General features: G+C 51.9%; 1 protein-coding gene across 1 annotated transcript in view; it reads right to left on the bottom strand.

Annotated features, from left to right (window-relative positions):
- LOC135194991 (dedicator of cytokinesis protein 4-like) overlaps positions 1–3,879 on the bottom strand; it is a 180,019-nt gene extending 176,140 nt beyond the window's left edge. The window contains exon 1 of the mRNA XM_064221244.1: positions 3,868–3,879. The gene's annotated coding sequence lies outside the window, so the exon portion shown is untranslated. The remainder of the gene's footprint in view (positions 1–3,867) is intronic.
- Between the last annotated feature and the right edge of the window lie 14,523 nt (positions 3,880–18,402).

Here is an 18,402-nt window from a genome sequence, read left to right as displayed (position 1 = left end):
ACTTCTTCATCTTAACGAAACCCGGGACTTGCTGCTTTCGAAGACTATAACTGAGAAGGCGGAGAGCGAGGATCAGAGGGTTTTGGAAAATATCCCACACGAGTCCAGAAGAAGGCGGGCGACAGACCTGTTAATCAGAGAAGCAGATGTTTCAGGTTGATCGTCGTGTAGCTTCCTCCGAATCGCTGCTCACCTCACCCTCTTCTGCAGGTAAGGTAAAGGACCACCGAAGGAAGAGGTAATAGTACTTTTCGGACTCAATTCTCAACAAGAGCAAATAACAAGCCTGGCTCCTAACAGAGACGAAGCTGCGTACTCATTTCTTTGCCCCTGGGTTGCGAAGGGTCTCTGCCTCTGGGAAGGCCTCTTCCTCGAGGAGACGGTCTCAGGAAGTTCCACTTGAAAGGTTTCTGCTTCTTGAAGCTTGACTCCCGAAGACGTCGAAGGGACAGCAGGACGTCGATAAGATTGAGGCAAGCAGGTCCTGTGTCGCTTTCTCTTGCACGCTGACGGCAGATTCTTTGACCATAGCCTGGGAAAGAGATGGTTTCGAAAGATTGGGCAAACAAAACAACTTTTCCGCCCTATTCGAGGAGGAACCGACTTCGCCGTAAAGTTACAGAACAGCCCTCTCTTTTTCAAGAGTCTGTGCAAAGTTGCGAAGCCGCTCTCCGAACCATCCCTGACGGCCTTGTCCCTACATGCCATGACGCTGACAGACTCCCCGTCTAATCGGTCCTGGCTCGTGACTTGGTATCCATTACCCCCAAGCACCATCCAGAAGTTAAACACGTTCTAACGTACTAAAGATGCCCTTTAAATGGTGGTCCTAATTCCGAAGTTGTACCATGTCACTTTCGCGGATGAGAGAAGCAACCTCCTCGATTGCATCCACCAGGCTGGCCAAGTCCCCTGAGCAAAAGAGGAAACTCTCAGTCCCGACGTCCTCTCCTGTCTCGTACCGCGATACCTGCCTTTCCAGCTAAAGTCTTGACGGCAGTAGGGCAAAAAGGAGGTCTTCCCTTGAGGTTCCTTTTACTCCTTCCCAATGTGGACCTTCCTACAGCTCTCTTGGTCGAAAGAGACTTCTTCATCTTAACCGAAACCGGGGAACTTGCTGGCTTTCGAAGACTATAACTGGAAGGGGCTGAGGCGAGGCGCTATAGGGTTGAAAATAATCCCCACACGATGTTCCAGAGGAAGGCGGGCGAAGACCTGGTAAATCAGAGAAGGCAGATGTTTGCAGGTTGATCGTCTGTTAGCTTCCATCCAAGGCGCTGCTACCCTCACCCTCTTCTCAGGTAAGGTTAGATTGGACCACCGAAGGAAAGAGGTAATAGACTGTTTCGGACCCAGTCCTCAAACAAGAGCGTTGCTGAGAAGACGAGGCAAAGCAGCAAGTGAGCGTTCTTCCAAAAACTCTAACAGCAAGATCCTTAACCAAAGCAGAAGCTACCTGAGCAAAGAAACATGGCGCGCCTCTTGAAGCGGCTAGCGTCTTGAGGGCCCGGTCAGAAAGAACGTGTGAGCGTTGCAGAGCGTCCATGTCAGCGTCCACCTGATAGCTCCAAGAACTTCCAGCGAAGGTCATGCCTAGCGTCCTGACGAGAGTCCATACAAGCGCACGATGGTGCGTCCCATGACGAGCAGCCATGTATGCAGCTGAATGGAAAGAGTCCACTTAGCAAGCTGCGGTCGTCGATGCCTTGTGCAGCAAGAGAGGCGTCCTTCAGGGAAGAGCGAGAGACACCTTGGCGAGCGTCACTTGACTGCGCGAAGCAGCTTGCACTGAAGGCGAGCTAGCAGGAAAAGCAACATCCTGCTTTGCAGCTGAAGCGAACGTCTGATCGGATACGGAGCGTCACGCAGCGAAGAGAGGGGAAGCGTCCTGAGAGCAGAAACAGTCCTTGCTCCGAGAGCGCTATCGATGTTTGCTACCCCTCAATGGAAGAACGTTTAGAGAACGGTCCCGCGCCCTCTAGATAACCGCTTGGCGAGCCAATCAAATCTAGTAGGGCGACGAAAACAGGTGACAGAGACGAGCAAGGAAGAAGGGAGGGAGGGAGACTGTCTGGTCCTCTTACTGGCTAGTCTGTCATCTTCCTCCTCCTGACAAGGTTCTGCCTCTCTCTTTGACAGCAATGAAGCAAGCTGTTGCTGCATAGAGCGGATGATCTTCTTGTTAGGTGGGAGGAAGACTCCCTCTCAGGAGAAGGGCTGATCCTGTGAGAAGACGAGGGGCGAGGGACGCTTTCTTCCTTGCTCACAGGAACGCCACAGTACGATCCCTGGAGCCGACTGGGGCGCTCTAATGTGTCATCAGCGGATGACGTCCTAGTCCTCTTCTGCGGCGGGAAGCTGCAAAACTATACGAGAGGACCGCAGATCGCAGGAAGCGAAAGGACGTTAAAGCGTCCCGCTCATCTAAAGCCCTCTCAACGGCAAGAGTCCGCGCCGAGAACTCCACCCCTTCGCACGGGGTAGGACGCCTCGGTAGGACGGGAGAAGCACTCCGTAATAAAGACGCGCACGATCACACTCCCTTGGCAGCCTGGAGCATCAACAGTTTACTGCCGAAGGTGCCAGATCGTTGGGGTTTCCCCGTAACTCTCCATCCGGCTTTTTCACATGCCCTCTCCCTGTATCCTGGAGTCCGGCAGAGGTCCAGGCCTAGAGGCATTATAGGGCCCATCTGACAACATTAGGGCACTATCACTGCACTTCACTGCACTATGATCACTTTTACCTTCTAAGCGATCACTTTAGATTCCAGATTACGCAGCGAATCAAGACATCCACAGAAAGGTAGCATTACCCTCACCGACACATTTCGGGGCCGAAGCGCCTACAGGGTTATAAGGAGTTGCAAATGCTTACTGAGGGTTAGCAGGAGAAACATTACATGCCCCCCCCCCTGTGGGAAACACGTTGTTACTGTCCTGGACATACTTCTGGAGGAAGACCTCCTTTCCTAATCACGCTCCCACTTGCGTAACATAGTATTTCAAGCGCTTCCAACCGAATCAGACAGACGTTCACACTCCTTATCACGATCATCACAATACACAAATGTCCCCTACAATTCGTGCATACTGTGTGGGGGTCTAACCTAAGCTTTCGGTATCCTCACCTTACTTTCATCCTTACAGCATACCCTGGAGCTAGCTGAACTATACCAGACATCTTAGTTTTAAGGAAAAAATCAAGCCAATATCTAAAACAGTCCACAAATAACGTGTGGCCTACCACAGAATTCCAAAGTCAAAAACCAAAAGTCAATCAGATACTTAAGTACACGACAAGTTTTTCAAACTCCCCAGATGGAGTTACTGACAACGATGTTTACGTACCGGCGACAGAGAAAATTCTGAATAGAAAAATGGGAATGGTTCCTGATACCCTCCTCCCAGCGGCGGGAATGGGTACTACCACCTGACTTCCCACTACGTGGTTCTTAAGTTTTAAATTCTATCGGACTTCGTAGATACAGCTATATATATATCTGACAGGTAAGGTTCATGAACCACAATAAAGTATTATTTATAAAGAGTATATCTAATTATTTGCCAAGTTTGACGCTCACTAATTAATGTAAATTTACTGAATATAATAATGAAACATTCAACAGAAAAGTGTGCATCATTCATTCTTTCCAACAAAGAGAAAATTGAGAGAATAGACCCCCTAAAAAAAGTGTTGACTCCGAGCTAAAAAAAAAATACAGGAGTCTCCATCTAAAGATAACCTTTGAATAGAAGATCAATCCTATGAATGCAATCGAATCAAACTCCTCCATTTATGATATTAAATGTTTTCATTGAACTCTAAAGTTTAAAGCCACAAATCTTTGGCTTTCAACACTTACCCATGTGGGTTAGCTCTATATCTTGAGGGACACTGTTTTCAGTTTGCTTTATTATTTTTTCTCCCAAGTCTCGACAGGCAACATTGGGCGGACCTAATTGTTCTATCCGTCTTTCTACTATTTTAAACCCACTTGAGAATTCCGGCACTCTGACTCTATTTGTGTATGTTATCCTCTTCACTCCAGAGTTCCTGCAATAAACAAACACTATATTAGTTTATTTTGTATGGCTTGTGGTACAGAATTTATGATCCATCACTTACATGGATGACCTTTTAAAATACTGGTAAACCAACTGACTACTAATGAAATTTAAACACAGGAGGAAAAAACAAAAAAAGATGCGAAACATACTCAAATCCATACATAAATACCTTAAACTCATTATCCTTGTCTGCACTCCACTATATGTTTCTCTGTCATAAAAGAAACAGCGACCTGAATTGACAGCATAGTACTTGAGATCCCTCTCATCAACTTCCAAGCCTTCAAACTTTGGGTTATGTTCTGTGATGGTTTTCACAGCAACAAATCTGAACAAGAACACCGCGTTGATTAGTCCCATAAAATGATCTGCCCCCAAAATGGTTTAAATTTTTTCTCAAACTGTAAAATCTTCAAATATTCATATTTTTTCAAAATAACATTTGTCGAAATTGTCTTTTTCCTACTATGCAAACCTGGAGGTTTCTTTAACAATAGGAAGGTACTTAGTGGTAGTGAACCGGTTCGTAAAGCTTTGAACAAGGGGTTAGGTAGTTAACTACTTGTCCGCAGTTGGCGGTCAGCTCGGACACGCGAGAGGATACACTTTGCTTTAGGCCCAGGAAGCCAGAGTGAGGGGTGGCATGAGGTGGGGACTATATGTAGAGGACCTCAGGGTTTGTATGTTTAGGAAAATACAATTTCCGACAAGATTGTTATTTTGTTTTCCGATACGTACCAAACCATCGATCCTTTTAACCATAGGAAGACTCACTTCTTGTGGTGGGAATCTTGAGTACTTAGGAACACACTGGGTGTTCATCCTACCTTGGTGCCTTCCCTGGTCGTAAGAGCAGAGGAGGGATCCTAGGCTCTTCCCTGCTGATCGGGGTGTGCACCGCAGGATCAGCAGTCGACTTCTGGACCAGATTTATAAGAGGGGAGGGAAGCTTACCTCTTATAAATAGCAAAAGGCAAAGAACTAGTTCCTACTTCAAGGCCGAATAAGACATGGTTTGTCTCTTGTTGGCCTTCCCTCCCCCCCCTTGTCGGGGAGTGGTGGATAAACACGCCTATCCCTACTGAAAGGGATAGAATGGAGCTTGGTGTTAGCTACCTCATTGGCCCTCCTGTTTCAGTGTACTGCGCCACGGCCCTCTGCCACAGGTAGAGGATAAGAACGAAGAGGAAGAGAACCCAGTCACACTGCTCTTTCACTCGTCCATATCACATGTCAGTTTCACGCAAGGAATGCGATGCTGTTCTGTCTGCTCGGGTGCTGGGTAGACTCCAATAACTTGTGAGCAGCCACCACGGTCCCCCAGGAAAAGTGTCCAAGGCCCTATGGGTATATACCCGAAGGTAAGAAATGAGTGCGGTGGTCTGGTTGGCCCAAACCCCTCCTTCAGAACCTGCCGCCAAACAGATAAGTTCTTGCAGTGACGCCGAAGGTTGGACCAATACCTGACTTCGTTGGGCTCTTGGACGAAGGGTAAGGTTGTCGTCACTACCATCCGTGTCGTACGCCCTCCTGATCATCCTCAACGCAGCCAAAAGAAAGACTGTTCTTTGGAAACTTCTTTCTTTGGTAACCCTGGTGCTAACAGAAGAGGCGTCGACACTCAGGGCCTGAGGTGCCAAGTTTTCTCTTCAATAGCCACCATAGCGCCCTCACAGGACAAAAGCAGACATCTCATCTGCTCATGTCGTTGAATCCTTCAGGAGGGAATTGTGAAGGAACTCGCACTGGTCGTCAGGGACCGAAGGATTCTGAGTCTTCACTACAGATACGAAGTCGGGACGAATTCGAGAGTCACGGATCCCCATCCCCTGGATTGCTTGACATCGAAGAACTACCATGAAGTTTCCCTACTCTCTTCGTTGATGCCAGGGCCCAGCAAGAAGAGTGGTCTTGAGAGTCAGATCCCTGTCTAGACGACTCTCGGATTGGCTCGAAGGGTCTGCAAGTCAAACTACTAAGGACAAGAGTCACATCCCCCCACAACGGGGGGACTGAGTTTCCCTGGGTGGGCAAGACCTCTCGAAGCTCTTCATCAGGAGGGAAGATCCTCGCAGAAGAAAGAGGTCCATACCTCGCAGTTTAGGCTAAGTGCCAGGGCGGCTCTGTATCCCTTTAACTGCAGAAAGGAGAGGAGCTTCTCTTGTGAAGAAAAAGGAGGAAATCCACTACCTCTAAACAGTGGCTCGAGAGGAGAGAGGACCCCATTCCACACACCAACCACAGAAACAGCCCACTTCGCCCTGGTTATACAGCTTGCAGAGGACTGTCATGAGGTATCCAGCCATCTCTGTTGCTAGCGCTGCGAAGGGGCCTTCCTCTTGATGAGGTTTTCCCGTCGTCCAGCCACCAGTCCTAGGTCCTGCCTCACTCCTCCGTGAGGGACAAAACGGGAGAAGGGGAGTGTCCTTGCCTGTGACCAACACTCACTCCTATAGTCTCCTCCAACTGAAGAGACCGCAGGTGGAAGACTCCCGTGAGGACTAGCTTATCGAGAGACAACAGTGACAGATCACGACCTGACTACTGCTGAGGCTGGTTGCTCCTGTAGAGATAGGAACTGTCCTTGTCTACCTCACCTGAACTGCTAATACCCGCAAATCTAGGGGAGACTCGCCCTGGCCTGCCGTGTCGATCAGCATACCGCAGTACTTCATCCTCTCGAGATCTGACTTTTTTGTATTCACTACTATTCCCATATCGGGCAGATTCCAGGAGTCCTCTCTGTCCTGTAGCAACTCGCGAAGCGGAGAGCTCTGCCAGGACTAAAACAATCATCGGAGATATCTCAAGAGACATATCCCCTACCGAGAGGGCCCAAGCCGAACACCAGCGTGAACACTCGTGTGAACACCTTTGGGGCGGTTGAGAGACCGAAACAAAGTGCCCTGACCTGGTACACCGTCCCTCAAGGATGAAGCGGAGGTACTTCTGGAGGATTGATAGGATGGGTATCTGGAAATATGCGTCCTTCAGATCCACCGAAAGCATGAGTCGTTCTCCCTGATGGATCGAGCACTGAACGTGCTGTTTCCTCATGAACTGAGTCAGGCGAACGAATCAGTTCAAGGGAGAGAGATCCTATCACAGGGCACCAGCCCCTGAAGACTTCTCTACTAGGAAAATCCGGCCTGTATAGCCAGGCGGATGATCCTATAAACAATCTCCACAGCACGTTTGCTACTCAGCATGGCTTCTACTTCCTTCGAAGCGTCACTCTTGGTCGATAACCGGTAACGTAGGTTTGCAGATGACCGGGTTGGAGGTGAGGGGTGGCCAAGACTTCGAAGGGTAGTAGAAATCCCTCCCGAAAGGTCGTTGTACTATCCAGTTCTCCGTACCGTAGCGCTGCCATGTTGCCCGATGGCTTCGCCAGGCACCCCCCCCAACTTCCAGCAGCAGTGAGGGGAACGCCGTCCCTAGCGTTCCCCCCTTCCTCCTCTTCGCCCTTTCTTCTTCCCAGATCTCCTCAAGAGGACTGGGAGGAGGGCTGGTTGCGGGGATTCCTGACAGCAGAAGCAAAGGCATAGTCCCTTTCTCTCCCCGGCTTCGAACGAGGGCGACCGTCCTTGGCCGCAGAGGAATCGCTAGCTAAGCTCTGGGCTTAAGCAGCAGCCGTCCCGAGGTTGCCCAGCCACCTTGGGAGACTGCCTGGTGTACAAAATAATGTCCCTGTCGTCATGCACTGCTGTTCCAACGCAGCGTCACCATCTCTCTGGGAAGAGAGAGGAGGACACTCCCGAACCGGTCCGTTGCGAAGACCCAGAGCCGCTTCACGCCTAGCCGCCCTGGTCCACTCGGTGAGAACATCGTCTCTATGGCCGATGAACAGGTTTGGCCCCCAGGTTATCCGTCTGTGGGCCAGGTAGGCGATGGCCCTACCCCCGAGACTGGCACAGTCTCACAAACGCCGGGTCCCTCTTCAAGAGTGTATGTTCCCCAAGGAGGCTGCGGCTTATAAGACACTGTGATGGACCACGGTCGATCCGAGGACCTGCTTTTGGAATGCTGCCATTGCGGTAGATTCCAAGGCCAGGACCTCTTTCTGCAAGAACCAAGGTTCTCCCGACAGGAGCTGCGGCAGAGTCACCCCCGTAGTTTAACCTAAAAGCTAGCTTCCGGGTTCCCTTGTTTGGGGCGCAGAGGGTCCTCTGAATGCAGAAGAGGTGCCTCTGTCACGTAGAGGTGGAGGAAGGAGGCTTGTAATACCCTACCGGACCGACGCGAACCCTCCTGTCCGGGTGACGAGAGCGTCCACTTCTTGGCTCAGCAAGCTGAAGCTGTCAGCCAATGCCGATCGCAGCAGACCCACCCATCGTCCTGTGTGTTCCTTCTGTAGGTCTCCAGAATGACTCCAAGCCACTGTGGGCTCGGAAGATGGAGCGGGCCGATCCTTACCCCAGAGTTCGTTTGTGCTGACGAATCAACACAATTACACTCCGCGAAGCCACTCTGGATCTCAGGAGTGGGACTGCAATCCTGTGGAGACTGACCGTCAGATCCTTCCAACGAGAAAATGCCTCCTGAGACCCTCCTCCTTCCACAAGAGGAACCACTAATACCCCTCCTGTTTGTTTCCTTCCTGCCACTTTCGCGTACGATCTGTTGGTCAAAGGACCGTGCCAGGTTCGTAGTGGCAGTCGTGGCTGGATCTCCTCGATCACTATCCTGATTGCCTTGCTCTTCACGTTGAAAGTCCGAGGAAGTTTAAGGGATCGGGAGATCAGACCTGACGCTCCCCCGCGACCACCGGCAGAACCGGTGTGGCTGAGGTGGCTGCAGGCATCACCAACCCACGGTGCAATCGGGCTGCAGCCTGGTCGGCGGCCTGGACCGAGAACAGTGGCGACAGTCCCTGAGCGTCAGAAGAGCTCTGCTGGTCCCCCTCCTCCGCCCCCGGTCCCAGTAGGAGTGGTGGTCATGGGACCTGCAGAAGTCCGCTGTCGCGGTGGAAAGCGAGGCCTGTCCCTCACGCACGTCAACGCCGCTTGGGACAGCGGAGGCTGGTTTCAGGCGACTGAGGGGACCGCTGTCCCTCGCCTCAGCCCACGAAGTCCTGGGACAGTCACGTCAACCTGGGGTAACCAGCTTATCGCCGCGAGAGCGATCCCTGGTCCGTGGTGAAGTCGCCTGAGCAACCCCGCCAGTCCTTTGTCCGCTCCGTGCCTGGATCCTGGCGCCGAGCGGATCTGTTGCCTGGGTCCTTGGCTGTACGGTCAAAACCGCAGGTGACCATACACTCGTGACTCTCGCGAACGAGAAAGGCCAAGACGGTACCTGGCCTCGAAGGCAGACCTCTGGCTCATGTGAGGAGTTTGCCGGTGTTGAGCCGGCACTCCTCCGGTCCCCATCTTCTTCTTCCTTACGGAAGGAGAGACGGGCCCCAATTCCCTTAAGGAACAGATGACCGGTCGGAAGTCCCAACCATGCCCACCGGAGTGTGGACAGCCCCCTTAGAAGTCTCAGCACGAGCCTTCTTAGGGGGGAGGAAGCAACCTTCTTCTTCTTCGTTGTGGGGCCTTAGAAGTTGAAGGGGAAGCGGCGGCAGACGACGACGACGAAGAAGACGAAGAAGACGATGAAGACAATGACGACACCTTCCTCCCCTCCTCTCTCTTCTTCTTCGTACAGCTTCCTCAGCATTCCCACCGGTCAGGTCTTCCATCCAGATACAGAGCCAGGGCGGTTGCCGAAGCAATGGGCCCGACTGCACCTGGTATGGAAGGACCTGGGTGGGAGCACAAACGACCAACGGGCAAGGAACACCGGCGGCAGGAACTGGTACCAGGACTGGAACGGTAGCATACTACAGGAACAGGAGGCGGGGCAGGAACCAGCGGCATCACTCTGCACAGGAGGCAGGTCCAGGGGGAGAGCTCTTTGGGACACTGGAAGTCCAGGGCTGTTAGCATGAGCGGCAAAACCAGTGGCGGCGTCACAGTGGGCACGAACCTCCTGGCAGCGGTGTCTGCACAGCAGTTGTAGGGGTCACCATGGCTATGTGCTGAGTGTACACCGGTGCAGCAGAGCACCGTAGCCCGGCATGGACACCGTCGTGGTAGTCGGCCCGTGTGTTACCGGCATGGCCCCTCTCGCCAGGTGCTCAGCAGCCCCTGTAACCTGTCGGTGTCCCTTGCAACACAAGCGAGTACCATGCCCTGTCCGAGATCGTCCCCAAAAACGTGGCAAGCATGTCTGAGGAAGGGAAAAATTCGGCGAGTTAGTGGGGGGGTCCCCTCCCGCCGGGGGGACAGTTCCCGCCCAAAGCAGATGGAGGAACCCCGAGTCAACTGGATGTCGGGTGATCTCGCCGCCCCACCTCCTGCTCGAACTGATCGAGAGAGGAGAAGGAGTGGAGAAACCTCCCCCTAAGTGGAAGGAGCCATACGAGGGAGCTGATGGAGAGAGAAAAGAGGAAGACGTGTCCGTGGCCAAGGGCGTAGCCGGAGAACCCTCCGACGACTCCCTTGGCAGCTTCTTCCTCCCCCCCATAGCGCTCCCACTGCCTCTCCGACCAAAAATACATAATCACATGTCTCGGTGCGATAGTCTTTCGCGCCCTCTACACAGAGTTATAAAAATCATGAGGAGTCAACCTCTTAAGATTATCGTAAGGCCCACACTTACGCCCTCCACAACAGGGCACAATCTGCGCTGATGGAGGATGGATGTCTGAGTTTTTTTAGGACAAAAGCCCAGGCACTGAGAGGCCGAAGATGCCATTCAGCGCATAATGGAGAGTAAATCAATTACATTATAATGAGTTACTTAGTGTATGAAGAAATTGGTTCATATATAATTACCATATGAGAAATGAAATGAACTAATGAAGAACTGAAATGAATAAAATGCTTAATGAATAATTAAAAAGGAGATGAGAGCATAAATATCTGCTTAATCTCCAAAATATCACAAAGGGGTTGACCCCTAAAGTTCTCTCTCTCTGCTTAAAATATCTAGGCAGCAACCGAAATGTGCTCCACTGTTTACATCTCGCCACCGCAAGCACACACTGGGAGGCTGCCACCTTCTAAATCTAACTGATGGGTCAAATAAGTGTGCCCAATCTCAGTCCCTGCTTAAAAAACTATGTCTGTTCTCCTATCAGACTGAAAGACGAAGTGCCACGGCAATATATTATTTCTAATATTTCCTGTACTTTTCTTTATTGGCAAGATGAGAAGTCCATCCTTTTCTGCATTTGTCTAAAAGGACGATTTTCTAAAATTGCATTTTTCCCACTATACAAACCTGAGGTCCTTTACATAGGAGGTACTAGCGGCACGCTGGATAGGTCGGTAAGCTTCGAACAAGGGTTCGGTATTAACTGCTTGTCCGACAGGCGCGCGCAATGCGCGACTGGGAGGTGAACAAATCACTTTTGCTTTTCCCAAGCAAAACCTCAGAGTAGGGGTTGCATGATGTGGGGCTATGTGTAAAAGGACCTCAGGTTGTATAGTTAGGAAAAATGCAATTTTTAGACCAAATTTGTTATTTTGTTCCGACACGGCATACAACCTTCGTCCTTTTATCATAGGGCAGACTCACTTCTTGGTGGTAATCTTCGTCTTTTGTTGAACAGACTGGTGTTCCGCCCAACCTTGGAAGCCTCCCCTGGTCGTAAGAGCGAGGGAGGGATTCCAAGCCTCTGTCCGATTGTCGGGGTGTGCACCGCAGGATCAATGGTCAGTGAGACCTCTGGACCGAGTACTAAAGAGGAGGGCAAGCCGTATCTCTTCGTACCAGCAATGTAAGAACTTGTTTGCACTGGTACAGGGAGCAAAGTTAAAGTCATGGTTTGAACTCGTGTAGGCATCCACTTCCCCCCCCTGTAGAAGGAAGTGGGTGGATATTCTGCTCCCATCCCTCGTGAAAGGATAGGATGGGGCTCTGTCATATTAGCTCACCGGCATCTCGTCCTTATCCAGCAGGGTGATGACCCGTATCCCTCTAACCCACAGGTAGAGGGGTAGAAAAAGATAGAAAGAGAGAAGGGCAGTCACTTTCTCATCACTATCTATTCAATACAGCGCACACCATTACGTCGAGCTGTTCCGCCTGCTAGGGTCGGTTAGCTAGACACGTGTTGAGCAGCCACCACGGGTCCTAAAGGCAGACCGATTCCAAGGACGCTATGGCCAATATCCAATAGGTAATAAGGAAAGTTGCCGGTGGTCTGGTTTTACCAGACTCCCTGCCATTCCGTACCTGCCCACGAGAAGTTCTTACGAACGCCAACGAGGGTCCACTACTTTTCTCACTTCGTGAGTTCCCGACGTGACGTACGGATTCGTCACTACCATCAGCCTCATACGCCCTCCTGACAGACCTCACGCCAGCCAGACGAAAGAGTGTTCTTGAGACTTCTTTCTTATTGACCCCGTTGCTAACGAAGAGGCGCGACCAACTCAGCCCGAGGTGTCCCGAGTTCCTCATCAGATAGCGCCGTAGCGTCCTCCCAGGACAAAGCAGCATCTCAGCCACATCATTATCTGCTGACTCTCCCGTACTCCTCTTCGCCTGATGCCAGGTCCAGCAAGACGAGGTCATTTGAGTTCCCGGGTTAGCAAGACCTTTGAAGCTGCTCCTAAGCAGGAGATCGCGACGAGTTCGCGATGTCCAATTCCCGTCAGTTTTTCGGACGAGCGACAATGCCGGCTCTGTATCCTTTGAACTGTGGAACTTAGAGGAGCTTCCCTCGGTCGAAGAAAACGAGGAAATCCGCTACCTGCTGAAGCGTGGCTCTGAGAAGATATAGGCCCCGTCTACGACCAACCACCGAAGACGGCCGACTTCCCCTGGTACACAGCTGCAGAGGACTGACAGACGTTTCCAGCCATCTCTGTTGCTGCGCTACGAAAAAAGCTTCTCGTTCACAAGAGAAGGTGGATAACAGCCAACCGTGAAGACGTAGGGACTGGACTGCTCGGTGGTACCGCTCGACGTGTGGCTGGCCGAGAAGGTTGTGCCAATGGGGAATCTCTCTCGGTTCTCTTGCGAGAAGAGCCAGCAGGTCCGGATACCAATAAAAGCGGAGCGCTTCCAGTAATGAAGACAGGGAACTACCGCCTGAAGAACTGCTTCTCATGGGCTGAACATTTGGAAGTAGAGCTGTCAGGTCGGAGAGTAGGCGATGTCTTCTGACATATCTGTTAATTCGGGGCGAGCAATGAAATTGCACACCTACGAATACGAGATATTTTGAAGACAAACTCAGATGTCTGCAAAAATCATTCGCATTATCGCAGTGCGATGCAGCGGTTGACTAGTACAGACTTCTGTTACCGTGCGGTAAACAGAAAGATGAAAGAGTCCAAGAGATATCTCTGTTGAAAATTCTCGCAATGTCGAAGGCGATGAAATCGAGCGTCACAGCAGTAGATGGTCCTTCATTATTGCGAGAATCCCGTTAATCAGAGACCTAAGTCCATGATTGTTGGCAGAGATACGGTTCGGTAGTCAATCCAACCAGGGGAGAGAGAGCGTAACCGACCGTGCATCTCCGAGACCTAGCTGATACTGAGCCGCTATCAGGCAGCTCAATACGCAGTAGCTCTCGGTGACTCGTCATCCTGAGTTGCCAGGTAATCCATTATTCCACGAAGGAATGCGTTCGGCTAGAACCATCGAGCATAAAGAATACGCTCGAGCAATTATATTTAACCGAAACGGATTTCGGTAAATACAAAAGCTGATTTGGTGTTGTCATGACAATACCAAGTATCTAAAATCGAAACTGATAACTGCTGGGAGGTTGCAGGCAACCCCGAGTTGCAGTTCAATTAAGATACAATTCGTCTCGGTCACAAACCGTAGAGTTAACTACGGTATGCGCCTACCCCCCGGACAATTCAACTGTTAAAGAATCATGTCGCGAGGGTAATATACGTAGTATATTTGTAGGTTCTGTACCACGACCTCCATCCTAAAATCTGTTCCCCTCGAGGAATGAGAATAAGGATTGGAGATCGACCGCCTTCGTTCTCTAGTCAAGAGAGTGAAGGAGAAGTCTTTCCCAAAGGAAAGCTTCAATGGTGAACAGAATACCGAAAGACGATAGTTCAAGCCAAAACTGGAAGTTCCCGTCCGTTCTTCTCTATTCCAGGTTAAGCGCCTACTGTGAGATACTCTTCTTTCAGCAGCAGTCTTCTTCCAAATGCTAGAAATTACAGGAATTCGAGCATAAGCGAGGTTCCCGATTATCATGTAACAATTATCGGGGATTCTCGCTCACTTTGGACCGTGGTCTCGCCTAAGTGTTTGGAGATCGTGTAAAAAACAAAAAATCGAACACTCTGAGTGCGCTAGAAATTCCGTAGAATTCTAAGCACTCTGCGAAACCCCCCACCGAATTCGTCAGACGATATCGGCTGGTGGTCCTCTCGATTCCCGTAGAAATCGAGAAAGGGGCAGGATCCCTCCTCAATGACCGGGGCTTACGTCAGGTAGGACCCGAAGGTCCCCCCGGTAGCGCAGCCCCTAACGTGGGATCTTACAGAGAAATCTCTGTAGGATCCCTCCCCTTTCCCTCGTAGCCGTAAGGAGAGAGGGAATGGGGGAGGAATTGGATACTGGCTCGCCTTCCCAGCGGATCTAGCAGTTGGAGAAGAAAAGGAGCAGCCATCGCCTTACGGCGATGGCCTCTCAGAGCCTGGGAAAACGTATCGTCAGGAGAAAACGTTTTCCCGAGGAGGGTTACGAACTCATACTGTAGGTAAGTGTCTGCCGCCACTGTGAACGTCGTCTGGGTGGGGCTGATCGACACCTGACAGGAGAGAGCCGATACCGCTCCGACTCATTCTAGTCCTCGTCGAGGTCGAAACCTCAGGAGGACCGAAGGGGTATTTAAATACGGTGTCCGAAGACACGTAGAAACGCCTCTGTCGCAGTCGAGGAGGTGAAGTAGCTTGTTCGACCGTCCAGAACTGAGAGAGCCTTCTTGTCCGGAGACGAGAGACTACCTGGTTCAACACAGTCGGCAAAGCTCCGATCGCGGCAGACCCACCGTCGATTTGGGTTCCCTCTCGGGCCCCAAAAACGACTCGAGCCGAGACGTGGCTCTGCTGGTGGGAGCGGCGATCCTTCCCCGAGGTCATTGTGCTGACGAATCATAGCGCCGTAACCTCGGCAAAGTTCCTCTGGATCTCGGAAGTCACAGCATCTTGCAGAGTGGGACCGTTAAGCCCTTCGAACAAGAGCATATTCCGAGAACCTTCCTCCCAAGAAGGGGGAACAGCGACAGCCCCTCTCGGTTCTTCCCCATCCACTTGCTCATACGTCCTGGCCGGTCCAAGAACCGTGCCTGGCACGTAGGGCGTTGTGGTGGGATCATGAGGGGCGCACCCCTCACGATCACTCCCCAATACCTCGCTCCTCCCGGTGTAACCCGAGGAGGTTGAAGGTACGGGAGAGGCAGACCTGACGCTCCCTCGTTGCTCGCTGGCAGAACCAGCAGGCTTGGAGGGCTGCAGGCGATCGTCAACCCGCGGTGGCGATCGAGCTGCAGACCTAGTCGAGCCGTCTCGCTGTGGAGAACGGCTGGACCGAGAACAGCGGCCCCGGTCTCGTGTGTCAGAGGAGCTGGTGCTGGTCGCCGTACCCGATCGCTCTCTGTGAGAGCGACGGTCAGGCGACCGGCGAGCTCCACTGCCACGGTGAGATCGGTGCGTATCCTCACGGTGCGTCAGTTCGCTGGTACCAGCCGTGGCTGGTGCCGGCGAACGGGAGGACCTCTTCCCAGCCTCAGCCCGTGGTCGGTCGTGGACCGTCACGTCCCCGGGTAGCCAGCTGTTCACCGCGAGAGTGAGAGCTGGTCTGGTGAGAGTCGCATGAGCGGCTGTCACCAGTCTTCCGCCCCGTGCCGTGAACCTGACGCTGAGCGGACTCAGAGGTCTGGTTCCTGGCTGCACGGTCGCTGGTAGGCGACCGTACACTCGGTACTTCCCGCGAACGAGAGGCCGAGACGGACCCTGATGCAGTGGCAGAACCACTGACACCAGGCGAGGAAGTACCGGTGTTAGCCGGTACCCCTCTGGTCCCCGTAGTCTTCTTCCTTGCGGAAGAAGAGACGGGCCCCGCTCCCGAAGGAGCAGGAGGACCAGCGGAAGGAACCCTCCCGTCCCACCGAGGTGAGACGGGTCCCGAGAAGCTCCCGAGGAAGCTTCTTAGGAGGGAGGAGGCGACCTTTCTTCTTCTTCGGCTGTAAGCCTTAGAAGTCGAAGGGGAAGAGGCGGCGGCCGACGACGATGAAGAAGATGAAGACGACGACCACGACACCTTCCTCCTCTTCTTCGTCAGCTCAGGACAGACGTAAGATCTGCTATCCAGGGCGGAGCCGGGGCTGCTGTAGCCGAAGCCACAGGGCCCGGACGCACCTGTACAGACAGACCAAAGTCTGGGGTAGTACCACCACGAACAGGGACGACATCAGCAGGTATGGGCATCCCAGGAACAGCAGGCACGGCCAGCACAGCATCGGTAGGGACAGCCAGCGCAGCAACGGCAGGAACAGCCAGCGCAGCAACGGCAGGGACAGCCAGCGCAGCAACTGCATGGACAGTCAGCCCAGAATCGGCAGGTACGGCAGGCAGCACCGGAAACACAGGAAGTGGAGCAGCAGCCAGCAACATCCTGGTACCAGCGGCAGGTCCAGGGGCGAGTTCTAGGGCAGCGGGAGTGTGGTCGCTGCAGCGCGGCAACCACGAGCGGCGGCGGCACGCCCCCCTCTCGGTACGGCGAACGGCATTTCACAGCGGCTGTAGGCAAGACTGTTACCACGTGAGGCGAGTATACCAGGTGAGGAGGGACGTCGTCACCTGGTTGCGTGGTCACCACTGCATGGGTGACCGCAGTAGGCCCAGACATAGAACCGCAGCCCCTGGACACCAGCACGCCCTGCAATTGGAAGGACGCCCACACCTCAACAAGGTCCACGCTCGTGGCAGTAGCACCTGCGGAAATAATAGTAGTATCGATTAATGGGGGGGAAATCCCCTCGTGCGGGGTTTTGATCCCTCCCGAACGAGAAGACGACCCCTAATACAATTGTACATCGGGCACCGAGCGCCCTCCCCGCGCTCGACGGATCGGGCGAGGAGAAGAACGCCGATAACCTCCCCCCCCCCAAGGGGAAGAGCCATCTGTGGGAACTGAGCGGGGGGGGGTCTCGTTCCCCACCCCCGCACAGTACCCATATACCCAACAACAATATAAGAGCCCTAGAGCAATCGTGCCATCGGCACGAATACAAGGCATAAGGATCAATTCCCTGACTGAGCGGAACTTGAACCAAATAATATTGATGCAATCAATAATAAGGAACAAAATGAAAATGCATCTTGCAAAACGATTCACTTCACAATGAATAAGAACTCGGATCGAGCGCATTTGCGCCCTCGGTACCGAGCGCAAGGGTGAAAGGTTTTATTCCTTACCTTTATGGATCAAGGTTTCTGGAAACCTTGATCCATAATGAATTGATGCAATCAACAAATATATGAAAATGAAAAGACTACTGCGCTTGCGATTTCACTTCATACAATCAAAAAGGGAAGGATCAATTCCCGTGAATAGCGGAACATTGATCCCAGTCAACAATGCAATCTCAATAAAAAAATGAAAATGAAAAAGAACTGCACTTGCGATTTCACTTCATTCAAACAAAATAAAAAGGGGGAAGGATCAATCTCCGGGTAAGAATCGGAAACTGATCCAAAATGAGTATTGCTACAATAAAAAATAATATATGAAAATGAAAAAGAATACTGTACTTGCGATTCCACTTTCATACTGAATGAGTTTCCGTGCCGAGCGCATTCGTTCGGCAACGGGCATACAGGTCAAAAAAATATAAATGAAAAGAGCACTTACTTACGATTTTCATCTACACATTTCCAACCCAATATACGCTCGGAGCGAGCGCTCCCGCCCTCGGCACCGAGCATACACAATACGAGGATCATTCTGGGAAAATGAATTCCCGCAATTACGCCCTTCAGTCCCGGCACTCGGGTAATCGGAGGGCGTTGTGAAACAAAGATCCTTTAATTCACAATTGAATTCAATGAAATGATTGTACTTACAATTCAGTTTCACTAGATACATAGAAAAGAAAAACACAATCATGCGAAAGCAAACGACGATTGAAGCGGGCAGAGAGCGATGATACACGTCCACACGCCAGCAGGCCGAAAGCAAAAGTGATTTGTTTACCTCCAAGTCGCGCGCGGCGCGCCTGTCGGACAAGCAGTTAACTACCGAACCCCTTGTTCGAAAGCTTACGACCTATCCAGCTGCCGCTAGTACCTTCCTATTG

Source organism: Macrobrachium nipponense, chromosome 15 (genome assembly GCF_015104395.2).
Source record: "Macrobrachium nipponense isolate FS-2020 chromosome 15, ASM1510439v2, whole genome shotgun sequence".
Lineage (NCBI taxonomy): Eukaryota > Metazoa > Arthropoda > Malacostraca > Decapoda > Palaemonidae > Macrobrachium > Macrobrachium nipponense.
This window is presented reverse-complemented; position numbering and strand designations above follow the sequence as displayed.